At 34.1% G+C, this 15116-nt stretch overlaps 1 long non-coding RNA gene across 1 annotated transcript; it reads left to right on the top strand.

Annotated features, from left to right (window-relative positions):
- The first annotated feature begins 926 nt into the window (after positions 1–926).
- On the top strand, positions 927–2444 carry LOC125782273 (uncharacterized). The gene is made up of 2 exons (XR_007424897.1): positions 927–1232; positions 2255–2444. It is a non-coding gene; the product is annotated as an uncharacterized LOC125782273 (long non-coding RNA).
- Positions 2445–15116: the final 12672 nt, after the last annotated feature.

Below are 15116 nucleotides of genomic sequence, written 5' to 3' on the forward strand. Positions count from 1 at the left end.
GCTGAAATTAGATTTTTAAAAATGCACAGTATCTACAGCGCTGCATAACCGTTTCATTTGAAAGGAGTTTAAAGAAAAAAGGAAAGTAAGCTCTCAAAAACAAAACACTTGAAAGCAAGTGCCCAAAAAACCTGGACCTGTCCCAAAAGCATGACACTGACCCGGCTAAAATGTGGGAACATATTTTGTGGTCAGATTAGACAAAGCCCTTGACTCTTAAAAACAATATTTCCAAAACAGGAGGCTTCACAGCTTGAAAGTACAGCTCTATTGAAAGTCATTCACTTGCATCAAAAATTGTTCATGGTGTGATTTTATAAACTTTAAGAAGGTTCTTCACATTCACACATCACATTTGCAATATATACAACATAACTCTTTATAAAACCATGTTCTAAACTGTTATTTTGGGAGCTTTTTAGGCCAAAAATCAAAGTTCTATTAGGCTGTACAAACTATCTATATACAGCATGCTACTGAAGATCTGAAAAGCATCACAGTCGAAATTCGTTTTTTCTTCTGTGAATCAAAGAGCGTTTAAATTACAGCAGTTTAAACAATCTGTGTTTGCTTATGGTATATATTCCATTATTTGCAACTCAGATACTAGTTTTATTGTCATGTAGGCAAAAGAAAATCTATATATCTCTATAACATTATATAGACACTGAGAGCTACAGCAAGGTATATCTGAAATGTACAGAGAAAGGTAGACAGTCTTGTTTAGCTCATATTTGTCTGTCTATAAAAATAGAAAACAGATAACAAGTATGAAAAAAAATCTTTGGGTGGACTGTATTAATGATCAGTCTTGTTCATTAACATGTTCAGTTTTTAAAAAGCTGAACTAAACCAATCAGAAAACAGGAGTGGTGTTCACTCTCACTGCTAATTGCTACTATACTATACTATGAACTACAACACACTAAAAACTGCTGGGTTATTTTAACTACTCATCTGCTGGGTTATGAAATGTCTAACCCATTATGAGTTATTTTTATGGGAACTGGGTTATTTTTGGGGGGATTTGGGTTGTTTTTTGTGCAACTCATGTGCTGGGTCAAAATCTGGCAAAATTCATCAACCCAACATGCATCAGTTGACCCAGCAGCTGAGTTGTTTGTGCTTGGACCGTCATCACGTTAACTCCTCCTCCACCATTTCGCGCCCAGACAGGCTCCAAGCTCCTTCAGCAGCTCGCACATGCTCGAGAGAGACTGATCATCTTTGAGGTAAATATTTAATTCACGGTGTCTGTGTTGTGTTACATAGCTAGTGTAAGGACCCCAATTCCCACGTTATCATTAACTATCAACTTTATTTCACTGTAAATAAACTAATTAGGGGGAATACTGCTAACTGGTTTGCTAGCCAGCAGGCTAATTTGCTAGCTCAGCTTAGTTAGCTTAGCTTTTTCGTGTTGGTCTTTGCAAACAACAAAATACGTTCTAAACTGTAAAAAAGCAAAGGTAACAAGTTAAATATTTTTGCAGCTCTTTGTTTTTTTTCCGTTCAACTCACTTCATTCTTGTTCTCCTTTGTGTGCCTGTGTGTGTGCCTTCCTTCCTAACTCTGGCTAGCCTTCTGACAATTTCAAATTAATCTTTTAAAATTTTTCAAATTAATCTATAAAGATATTTAATTTTGATAAAAATACTAAGAAAACATTTAATTTGTCACTTTAGAGTGCCTGCAGTGCAGCGAGGCCTGTGAATTTTCTGTGAATTTACTAAGGTGCTAAGTGTAAGCATGTGACACTGCTTACCTTCTTTAATGCTGTCAGTCCTTCTGCCTGCTCTAAAGTGCGATATTATTGCTATTATAGCTATATATATTTCTTGATTAAAAGAAATCTAATATCAAGTTGTTTATTTTTATTAAGAGGGTTAAACCAAGAAGTGTTAGCTTTTTTTTATGTAAAGTAATTTTGGTAATGGAGCTTTTTGTAGCTAATTAACAGAGCAGTAAAGTTTGCGTATAAAAATAACATTTTAGAGAATTATTTTTTTTATTTAATGCCCAGCTCTATACCAACAGTGCATGGCATAGACCTGGTTTATAGACTATAATAAAAATAACCTAGACATTTTCAGTTAATGAATAATCATTTAAGTAATTGCAAATATGATTCTTAGTTTAATATTCTTTATTTTATTTTTTTTCTAGAATAAATCTGCCCTAGTTGTCAGTGCATCATTCTGTTTTGTAAAAATAAATAATAGTGTATGTATTGTTTTCTATTTTTGTTTTTCAGAGGAGGGGATTGATGAGGAAAGTTTTCTTCTTTTAGATGAGGCTACCATCAACCAGTTGATACCAAGAGCTGGACCTAGGCTGAAGTTCCTCCAAAAATTTAGAAACTTTGTACGTAGTTGTTGGCATTGTTATTGTTATTGTTGGCATTCAGTTATAATAAATTTCAAGGCAGTGCCTTGTAAAAAATACATTATTGTTTAGGTGTTTATTACATGACATATAGTTTATAGCAATTTATTTCATGAAGGGGTGTTAGAATTAATCTGTAATTTCTGTTAATTTCACCAACCATTTGGATAGATAACTGAACAAATGTATCGCTGGTGAAACAACCCAGAATTTAAATTAATTTGACCCAGTATTTGGGTAGAAAAAATAAATAAATTACATAGTTGAAACAACAAATAATTTTAATTAATTTGACCCAGCATTTGGGTAGAAAAATAACAAATTATGTAGTTGAAACAACCCAGTATTTTAATTACTTTGACCCAGCATTTGGGTAGAGTATATAACAAATATGTGTAGTTGAAATTACCTTAATTTGCAGTTAATTTGACCCAGCATTTGGGTAGTATATTTTAACTCGACTGCTGGGTTATAATGGGTCAACCCATCTTGCTGGGTCAAATTAACTACTGCTGGGCTGGTGCTATAATAACCCAGCGGTTGGGTTGAAAATAACCCATATTGGGTTATTTTTAGCCCAACTGTTTTTAGAGTGAATGAAGTAGTAAAATCAAATTGAAGGACAAATGAATGGATTAAATCATCGCTGTACTGTAAAAATAAATTCATATCTCCAAAACAGCAACTTTACAGGGGAGAGAAAGCCTTGTTAACTTAAAATGCAAGTAAATGTAAAGCAGTTTATTTCAGGTTATTTTTATTCCTCAAAAAATGTTGACACAGTGTAGTAAACTAAAAATCAACAAAAATGGAGATGCTTGTTTTTCACTGGACAGTAAGAAAATATTTTAAAGAAAAAAGAAAACTTGCTTCAGCATTCTAAGAAGACACAACCTGTCCCCTTGCCAGAATCTAATTCCCTATAAGAGATCGAGTGTCATACAGTGAAACGGGCATAAGAGATTTCTATCAGACCACTTCAGTTTCTGAAGCATTTATTTGCAGAAAATGAGAAATGGCTGAAATAACAAAAAAGATGTGGAGCTTTCAGACCTCAAATAATGCAAAGAAAACAAGTTCATATTCATACATTTTTAAGAGTCCAGAAATCAATATTTGGTGCTATAACCCTGGTTTTTAATCACAGTTTTCATGCATCTTGGCATGTTCTCCTCCACCAGTCTTACACACTGCTTTTGGATAACTTTATGCTGCTTCACTCCTGGTGCAAAAGTTCAAGCAGTTCAGCTTGGTTTGATGGCTTGTGATCATCCATCTTACTCCTCATTATATTCCAGAGGTTTTCAATTTGGTAAAATCAAAGAAACTCATCATTTTTAAGTGGTCTCTTTGTTTAGAGCTGTATATATAAGGGTAAATTTGAAGATACAGTAGAAATGGGAGTCACAATTGTAATCTGTTGCAGCCATATTGCAGTGATGTACAAGAACTTAAAGTGAAAGTCAAATTTCTTCATAAAACTAGTTCTCTTTTCTTACTGTTGCTTAAGATGTGATCTAACATCCAAAATGATCAGTATCTAACAGATTCCTAATTAAAGTTCTGAACTTAATCCTGCTATAACTCTGTTACTCTATTTGAAAACTGTCATTCAGAATTTGCTGAAACAAAAAAGAAAGCCTATCTAGAATAGACAGTATTAGTGTACAATGTTGGTATTTATATACCTTAAATACTTTAGTCTGATCAAACCTATCTATGTTACTTCATGTTCCTGGTCATGTTAGGTTAAATCCATTATATATTATTGCTTTTCTATATCTTATAGTATGTCTAATTAATAGTAACTAAAATCAGCGTGCACCAGGTACAGAGTGGGTGGGGGAAAACTGCATTGCCCAATAAAACTAAATATGAATTTTCCGGCACTCAGTACTTCTGTAACTGATTATTTATTTTTTCTCAGTAAAATAGTCACACTTAGTTTTAAGAATTTAGTCTTTAGGGGCAGTTGAGGTCACAGGAAAAACAAGTACTGATGGGAATTTGTGTATCATTTATGATGCAAGAAATGTTGGTAGCTGCCAGGGAACCCTTGTTCTGGGGTGTTAGTCTGTTTGTATGAGTGGATTCTCTGTCTCTCCGTGTCTTTGTTGGGTCGTGTGTCGTTTTCTCAGAACAGTTTCTGTGTATTTTTGGGATCATATTTGTTTCCTTTAGATTTTGCGCTTACACTGGCTCATGTGTATTATCTTAATTTCTCTGTGTGGCTTATTTTTGGTTTATCAAAAACAAGTATAAAAATAAGCCAAAAAAAAAAAAACACTTGTTGAAGCCAACTCTCACATTCACTCATCTCTGACAGTAAGTTCATTACAATAAGTCTGATGAATCTTGAATCTATATTGTCCATGTTATCTATGAATTCTCGAACAATGAGAATGTTAATATGCTATGTGTTGGACTGTATGTGGCCTCTGGTACATTATTGGTGTATTTGAACCAATAATGGAAGTGTTCTATTTGTTAAACATAAAAATAGCACTACTTTTTAAAAATTAACATTAATGATGAAGATAAATATAACCATGTCATTTTGCCTCAAAATTAAGTTTCCCTGGATTTGGCTTTACCAGTAAAAAATAATCAGGCATCAATCAATCTGTAATTATAATCAATTTGTTTTTTGAAGAATAGTAGACAGAATGAATGGAAAAACCTTATTGTAAAACAGACAGTTAAGGGGGTGTAAGATAGCAACCAGCATCGCAACACACCATGTGCTGGGTGTCCTATACAGCCCAAGAAGTCACACCAATATATATATATATATATATATATATATATATATATATATATATATATATATATATATATATATATATTATATATATCAGAAATTGAGGGCAAAATAATGAGCAGTGATTCCTCAGGAAAGAATTCAGCTGAACAAACACACACATCAAAACAACATCACACCAGCAGGCACTAAACACTGCTCTCAGTGTAAGCAAGATGTAGATTTGTTTGTCAGCTGCAGAGCCGAGCGGCTAAAATTAGATTGAAAATTGCACAATATCTGTAGCTTTGCAGAACAGTTGACTTGCTTTAGAGGATTTCAAGAACAAAGTCAGGTCTCAAAAACAAAACACTTGAAAGGACGTTTGGAGCTGTGCCAAAAGCATGACACTGACCTCGCTAAGATGTGGGAACATATTTTGTGGTCCGATTACACAAGGCACTTAAAGACTCTTAAAAAAAAAGAATATTTCCTAAATAGGGTTGCTTGTGGCTTGAATGAAAAAGCCATTTGTTCATATTAAACTTTTCTATTATGTGGATAATTTTTTTGACAGCGGCTTTTGAAGGATTAAGGTGGAGAGTATGTTTTTTTTTTAAACTGGCTCAGACATCTGATTTTACTTTAACAAAAGAAACAAAAGAACTGGAAGTTCTAAGGGGAAAATAATGTCAAGCCAAAACAACACTTCTAAACAATTTCTTAGTTACTCATGTATAAAATAAAAGTGCTACAATTGTTTCTTAAGGCGATTCTATAAAATAAAAAACAAAACTTAAACAAAATTGCAATGTTATGTTTCAATGTAATGTAAAACTATTGTGTTGTATATGTTGGTCTTTCAAAAGTAATATAGTAGTGAATGTATAATGTACTTGATTTTGAAAAACTAGTGAATTGTATAATTGAACCATTACCTGTTAGAGGTAAGGAACACTATTACACTAAATATTGACATAATAATTAACAATGGAGTTGTTGGATGAAATATTTACACTGCCTGTTAGGATTGTTTTGGATAATTAAACATGCACCAGGTCACCATTTCTGTTCTTGACAAATGAACATAACAAGAGGGTTAAATTGAAAAGAAAAAGAGAAAATTTACAGCAACTGAAAAAAAAATACTCTTTGAAGTATTTAGGTGGCTCTTATCTGGGGAGCTGTTAACGTGCTCTTTCAGAGGCTGGTAACGCTGATGAAATTATCCTGTGAGGAAGCTCTTGGTCTTCATCATAACATCTTTGTGGTTTTTGACATTTTTTAATTTTTTGGGGATCTACTGACTTTCATTTCTTAAGGTAATTTTTCTTTCTTTACTTAGGTAATTAGTTCTTGCCATAATAAGAATTAGAACATTACTTAATTAGTGCTATTCACTGTATACCAATTCTACCTCCGTCATGTCATTAATAATGCCATCTTTGTACCCAATATTGTAATAAAATAAATTATAAGTCATGAAAAATGAGAAAAGTGCTATTATTATTATTAAAATCTATTATTCATATATTATATATATACGTATATATATACATATATACGTATATATATACATATATATGTATATATATATATATATATATATATATATATATATATATATATATATATACATTTGACTTTTATGACAACAGCACCTCCTGTGATGACTATTCTAAAATGATATATTGTGTAGCACTATCCTGTACTGAATGCGGGTGTGATTTCTGTCTGTCAGTTATTTCCACCACTATCATCATTAACACGCACTGTCCTGTCTTACTGTATAACAGAGGTAACTCTTACTATTCCTTTCCTAGGGCAGTCCTGATGAGTGCCAGTTTCATCATAACGTTCCTCAACATTACTCAAATAGGGCTAATCACTGTATACAAACTCTACCTACCTCTTCATAACACAACTGATGCTCTCAAACACTGAGAAAATTCCAAGTTGTGCAAAGCTGTCATCTAAGCTGAATCTAAAATGTAAAACATATTCTGGTTTGTTTAACACACTCCTAACCCAGATTAGCTGACTTTACAAAAGAATTGCGAGGAAAACTGTTGCCTTAAATTACTTAAGTTTTCACACAAGAAGAAGCTAAAGAAGTTCAACAGGATGCAGTAGACAAAACAAGCTTTTATTAGTAATCTTCTCTGAAAATCATTAATTCACATAAATTAGCTCTTTTCTGATGTTTTAATGGTAGAAAGTAAATATTTTAAGTATACAAAAATCATAACAAATAATAACATTTCTACTTAACTTATTTCTGCTTAACATAAAAGTTGCCATTGGCAACTCCTTTCCTTTGACTTTTGGCACAATCTATTTGCATAATGGGTGTGTCCCCCATTTTTTTGTAACCTAATTTAATAAAAAGTCATCTTTCTTTAAGTAGAAATTAATAATTTTTATATTTGTGATTTTGTACTCTTTGAATATTTATTTTCTACCATTTAAAGACCATTAATGTACACTTGTTTTGTTTACTGCATCCTGTTTTAACTTCTTTAGTTTCTTTTTGTATAAAAACACAAGTAATTTAAGGTAATGGTTTTCACGCAATTTTCTAATAATTCAACTAATCTGGGTTAAGAGTGCATGGAATTATTTATTTAATAATTCCATGTTTTCCTTTTTAGTTTTGATGGCTTTAGTATTAATTTTAATATAAAGAAAACCACTGAATTTAAAGTATACACATTTTAAACTATATTTTACACTAGATTTATCCGAAGGATTTCTGCGACATATTTCCGGTACACAAATCACATAGCGGATCAAGGGATGTTAAATTCCAGCAAAACTTTGGGAATGGAATATCCCACTATTAGTCCGTGCTCAAACTCTGATAATTGACCAATTAATAGCACATTAACTGCTGTGTGATCAGTTGGAGACCACAAAAAAAGCTGAAATTACCTAAACACAGTAAAAACACAGTGAGAGTTGTGCTATGTGTCATCACTGGTCTAGCATGTATTTAGTAAAACTCGTCCAGCCTAGCCTCTCCTGTGCAGCAGCGTTCATTCCTGTTCTAAAGTAGATCAAAGTTCAGGGCAAGCATGTTCATGTTGGAGGTAATCTAATGTACATTTGTGTGACATCCGTATATAGTGGCAGGCTTAATACAGGTCAGAGGAACTGTGTGTAATCCTATCTTTCTATACTGATCCTACCAGTGTGTTGAATTTGCAGCTGCTTCACTGAACCTGCTTCAATAGGGCCTGCCTTCATATTTATATTTTTATTGGTAAAAACTTGGTGAACTTCTCTTTAGGTCACACAAGACAAGCGAAGACATGAAGCTGTGCAGATCCTGCATCAAGTAATGTTATTTCTTTCCAGAAAATCATTCAGTGGCAATTTACCGAATACACTTGAGGGTGCTTGTCTGTGCAAGCAAAGAATGACAGGAGACCAATAACAGTATTGCAAATTCTCTCTCTCTCCCTGACAAACTGCCAAGCTAATGAAAAATAGTGAAATAAACACAGGCTGCACACACATACTGGCAATCAAAAGGGGGAAAAGGCCTACAGAGAACTGGTGGGGAGATGACTGAGATTGAAAGTGAAAGAAACAATGCTTTTGGAACCTGCTGACCATGTGTTCTGACCATGTGTAATGACCACATTTAAGTATATCAAAAATTACACCTTCTTTTAGAGCTGTTGCCAAATCTAGGCCATATTCACTGCAGTGCAACTGACTCATTTCTCACACCTGCAGTGTTGCAATACATTGTTTAACAGATGACCGGATAGAACAGTAGATCACAGTTGCTAGAAGGCAGCTGCAATAGAAGTCGGGGTACTTTAGTAAGACAAAAACCATAAAAAATGACTTTTAGCAGTAAAATATATAAAGTTGTCAGTAATAAAGCATCCCAGTGCAGTTTAGAGTGCCTGACCTCAACATTTCTCCAAGCTCTGCTTAGAATCATCCTCTTCTCAAGTTTTAAATCTAACAATTACTCATGTTAAGAGTGGTAGGGTTATCTTTGGTGTTAAATTATCCAGCTCATTCCCACAAGACTACAGGCCCATTCATCAGGTGCTCAACTGCTGGAAATCCACAGATTTCACATCTGGATTTGTCTCACTTATAATTCATTTTGTTACTGAATAGCAATCCTTAAAGTGGCAGTCTGTATTATTTTGTTACTAAACTGAAAGCAGAAGATGGATGATCACAAGTCATCAACCCAAGCTGAACTGCTTGGTCTTATGCACCAGGAGTGGCATACATTTATTCAAAAGCAGTGTGTAAGACTGGTGGAGGAGAACATGCCAAGATGCATGAAAACTGTGATTAAAAACCAGGGTTATTCCACCAAATATTGATTTCTGAACTCTTAAAACGTTATGAATATGAACTTGTTTTCTTTGCATTTTTTGAGGTCTGAAAGCTCTGCATCGTTTTTGTTATTTCAGCCATTTCTCATTTTCTGCAAATAAATGCTCTAAATTACAATATTTCTATTTGGGAGTTTGGGAGAAATGTTGTCCATAGTTTATAGAATAAAACAAGTATGTTCATTTCACTCAAACAGATACTTATAAATAGCAAAACTGAGAAACGGATTCAGAAAATGAAGTGGTCTCTTAATTTTTTTCTGAGCTTTTTATTATTTTATGCTCAGATGAGACTAAAACTATTTTTTTAGGCTGTGAATAGCTGTAGTGTTAAATTATTATGTGGTTAAATAGCTTTCTGCTTTTTGCCCATATAAATAAATCCTGGGAAAATAAAATGTTGGCAGCCACAGATACCAGCTGTTAAATAACGGTACATTTAAACAGTAAAATTACAGTAAAGACTCTTGTATTTGTGTTAAAACAGAGCATGCTTTTAAATTTCACCAGAGGGAAGTTAACATTAGTTCTAAGTGAACAAGTTTCAGAATGAGTCTGAAAGCTGGCCTCTTGTCAGATCTTCATGAACATTGATCCAAAGCATTCTTCCACATTCCACCAAAAATCCCCCAAATCAAGTAGAGTCATGGGAGAATCCCACAGGACCCAGTCATAAATACACTCCAGTGAGAATCTGCAGAGGGAGCTGATGAGTGACTGAGTTTAGGTTCCAGGAAATCATTTTGGAAGGATACTTCCCAAAATGGTCATTAACTTTATCAGAAATTGTGTCATTTGTTTATACCCAAATAAACTGTGATGTCATATATTTTATTAATGTGCTGTGTATATACTCACTTGAATCATGTTAATTCAATGAATATTTTCTGTAATTCATTTTTTAACCTAAAACTTTAATCACTTGTCTTGTCTTGTCTTTTCAACTCTTGTCTTGTCATCTTTAAATTTATTTAAAGTTATAGCCCTTACTAAAGGAATGTTTTTATAAGAACCTCTTGTTAATGGTTATTATGATGATGTTACAATGACACCAGGATCATGCAATATATCAGCACCTGCTAGATGCTGGAATATACAGCTCTGGAAACAATTAAGAGACCACTTCAATTTCTGAATCAGTTTCTCTGATTTTGCTATTTATAGCTATATGTTTGTGCAAAATGAACATTGTTGTTTTATTCTTTAAACTACGAACAACATTTCTCCCAAATTCCAAATTGTCAGGCCCGTCCAGCCAAGCCAAGCACCCTATGCCCAAATAAGGACTTCAATTCAATTCAATTCAATTTTATTTATATAGCGCTTTTTACAACAAAGGTTGTCACAAAGCCGCTTTACAGGAAAAACAGGTCCACGCCTCTTATGAGCAGCACCACAGAGATGCCAATTTTATGGTGACACAGTGGCAAGGAAAAACTCCCTTTAAGAGGAAGAAACCTTGGAAGGAACCAAGACTCAGTCCGAGGAACCCATCCTACTCGGGTTGACCCGCTCAGTACAAACAAACAACAAACAACAAACAAATAACAGAACAAAACAGTACAGAGAATTAATGTGAACTATGGCTAATATAACAGGTACTAATTTATGAATATAAGAATGTGATGGGCACAAACTATAGAGCTATGGCTAATACAGAAACAGATACTGAGTGTGTTAATGTTAATCAGTGCAGGGTTGCAGAGCCGGAGAACAACACAGCGGGCAGTGGAGAGCCAGGCTGGGAACATCAGGAACAGGGCATCTCCATACATGTAAAAGAGATAGATAGAGAAAACAGAAAGGAAAGGAAGAGAAAAAAAGCAGGAGTTAGAAGGGCTGTGTAATAACTCTGATGAATAGAAGGACAGGGCTGATTCCTGAAAGCTGGAACCACAGACGGACACATCCAGGAAGACCGGCCGGCCAGGCGTCTCAGCACATGTGAGAAAGATAGAGATAGAGAACAGAGAGGGGAGGGAAGAGAAAGGGGTTAGAATGGTTTTATAAAACTCTGCTGGAGTGGGATGGGCACTGGTAGCAGCAGCTCAGGACATGGGGAGAGAAAGAGAAAGCAGATGATTAGGACAGGGTTTATATTTGCTGGATAAGCTGTAAGAGGAAGAAAATTGTAATGAGACATTACTCAAAAGCTTGAGCAAATAGAAATGTTTTGAGTCTAGATTTAAAGATTGAGAGTGTGTCTGAGTCCCGTATATTAATAGGGAGGCTATTCCAAAGTTGGGGAGCTTTATAACTTCCCCTAATTAGAGCACACACACACACAAACACACACACACACACACACACACACACACACACACACACACACACACACACACACAAACACACACACACACACACACACACACACACACACACACACACACACACACACACACACACACACACACTCTGAGAGGCACTCCATGCCCATATATGGACTTCCTCTAATCAGGGCACGCTCATGCAGTCATCCAGCCCTGATTAGAGATCAGCTTCACCTGGGCAGAGTTGCTTATAAGCACGCTGCTCCTCTCTGCTGTTGCCGAGTATTGGTCGCTCTCATGGTCTGTGGTTCCTTGTGGTTCCAGCTTGTTTGCTACTCTACAAAGCGTTCTATCTCCCAAGCCTGTCTTCCCTAGTTCCTGTTTTTTCCTTGGACTCCTCCCGGCCTAAGTATCCCTGTTTTATTTCTTGCTTTGTTTGTTTGCCCTGTTTACTTTCTTAGTCTAGCCATTTTCCTAAGCTCTGCTTAGTAGTTTTCTGTTTGCTATTTTGTAGTCTAGTGCTCCCTTTTTTTTCCCCATTCCCCTTACTACTTCCTGGTTTTATTGTTTTGGCCGTTCCACTTATTCCTTAGTCCCTGTTTCTTTTGGCCCAGTCCCGTTTACTTTGTCAGTGTTTATATTTGTTTTCAGTTTTGCCCGACTTTAGTGTGTTGCTCTAGTCCTCTTTTATATTGTTTATTTTGTTGTTTATTTCAATAAATTTTACTGCTTCGTTCTACATCCCAGCAGTGTCCCTTATTTTCTCTCTGCCTGTTTACAGTCAGGCATGACACAAATAAGAATATTGTCATTTTGAGCATTTATTTGAAGAAAATGAGAAATGGCTGAAATAACAAAAAAAGATGCAGAAATCAAGAAATCAATATTTGGTGGAATAACCCTGGTTTAATCACAGTTTTCATGCATCTTAGCATGTTCTCCTCCACCAGTCTTATACACTGCTTTTGGATAACTTTATCCCACTCCTGGTAAAAAAAAAAATCAAGCAGCTCAGTTTGGTTTGATGGCTTGTGATCATCCATCTTCCTCTTGATTATATTTCGGAGGTTTTCAATTTGGTAAAAAAAAATAAAAAAAAATTTTTTTTTTTTTTTTTTTTTCCAGAGCTGTATGTTTGTGGGTAACAAATCTGTTCTCAGAGTGGACGTTTTGGATATGGGCCAAATCATTACAACACATAAACATAGCTTATTGTCTGTTTAATTTATATACTTCATAAAATTATATTTAGAACTGTATATGTTACTGAATATGAAATCACTATTAACAAGTGACTCAAAGCTTCTAAATAGTTGCATAAATGTGGAAAATAAACCATATTTAGTGAACTATCATAGAGTTGCTCTCTTTAAATACACCAGATACTGACTGGAATTAGAATAAATAATTGTATATTTGTATTAATGTATTGTTAACAGCGTAATGCAAGAGTTGTCAAGTTCCTGAAAGGAACCAAAAGATGGAGCTGTTGTTCTTCTCAAAGGTAAAAGTCTGTCTTTCAGATGGTTTTAATTTGCCATGATTAAAATCAGGACAATTATACTATCTCTTCTGTCTGTGTTTCTATGATGTAGTATATGATCAGTACACATGAAACCATTTTTTTTATTTTATACAAATACGTAGATACCCTTTTGCTTAGTTTCACATCTTGTCAGGTTTTAAATTGAGAAGATATGAACACATCCTCTGCAACTCATCAAATACAAAAAAACATATTCATCAAATCTTAATGCAAATTTACGTAGTTCAACTTTTTAAAAATAAAATCAAAAATCAAAGTGCTGTACATCAATATATGTCAATAACTTATAATATATATATATATATATATGCCTTGTGCACAACACAACCAATCATTAAATGTTAAAATAATTACATATTAAATAAGCAAGAGAAATAATGGAAGCTTGGCTCATATTTATTTGCTGGTAATGAGTTACAACAACACAGCAGTATTTAAGTATTAAAATAATACAAAAATAAAAACTGTCAAGCTTCTCAGATGAAACATTAATGTGAACATACATTTAAATATATATATATATATATATATATATATATATATATATATATATATATATATATATATATATGCCATTACCCATATGGAAATATATATATATTGTATTTATGCAGCATATCAGTTAACTAATAGCAAATATCTGTGCTTGCTTTCATGGCTGCAGTAAACTGCTTGCCTTCTATTCTGTTCTATACTTGGCAACCCAGGTGTTCTGCCTGAAGCTCTGCTGCCAAGTTATGAGTTCCTACAGAAAATAAGACTCATAGGTAAAGATATACAGTAAAGATAAAGTATGATTGTGTGATATTTCTTTTGGAAACTAGGAACTAAGGGAATTAGACCTAAATATGTATATTTTTGATAAATACATATATATATATATATTTTCCAATGTAGGTTTGATAGCATAAAGACAGTAAAATAAAATTACATATATATGTTTCTATAAAACCGTACCTGGCCAAACAGTAAGCCAGATTAATCAAAAGTGCAATGACAATGGCTTATGCACATCTGACATAGTCAACATTCCATACTGAAGTGCGGAAAACCGGGTAATATAAAAGTACTATTAGTGTTACATTCTCTCAAGCTGCTGTTTAGAAGCAACCACTCCAGATTTAACACAGTGGAAAGTCTTCTCAAACTGACACATTAGCTGACTGCCACAGAGTAACTGTGCACTGATTTGTAGTGAAACACAATCCCAGTGATTAATCCTTTGCGTCACACACTCGCAGTAAGCCTGCGGTCGGGAAAATGCTAAGCGGTATTATGTCTTTATAATTGACTCAAGGACGGGCCTCCTACACACAGGCTAAATTGGTGGATACCAGATTAAATGGATCAAATGCTCCACATTGACATTTACACATTGGAGTGTAAAATAAAAATAAAAAATCTGTTAACTGATTAATTACCATTTGTTTAAAAAATATGATTGATTCCAACTGGTTAAAAAAATGTAATCTGATTAATCACAACAATATTCTGTGATTAACTGCAATTAATTGCACTTGTTTTTCTTAAGATGCAAGTTTTTATAGTGGATATTTTAATGTAATTAAAAGAATGGATGTAAGAAAAGTAAAAAGCAATTATATTTATATTAGTAGTGTCAACTGAAATATTGTATATTTGAGAGGACAACAAGGGGCACTGAAATAAAAAATGCATTAGAAATTGGATTTTGGCTTTATCAGATGTTTATCTCAATTGAAAAGGAGTATATTTAATAGCCGGGTTTAGATCGATACCAAGTCATGTTTCACCCCAAGCGAACCGGTCCAGAAAAAATATCTGCACAT

Source organism: Astyanax mexicanus, chromosome 16 (genome assembly GCF_023375975.1).
Source record: "Astyanax mexicanus isolate ESR-SI-001 chromosome 16, AstMex3_surface, whole genome shotgun sequence".
Lineage (NCBI taxonomy): Eukaryota > Metazoa > Chordata > Actinopteri > Characiformes > Acestrorhamphidae > Astyanax > Astyanax mexicanus.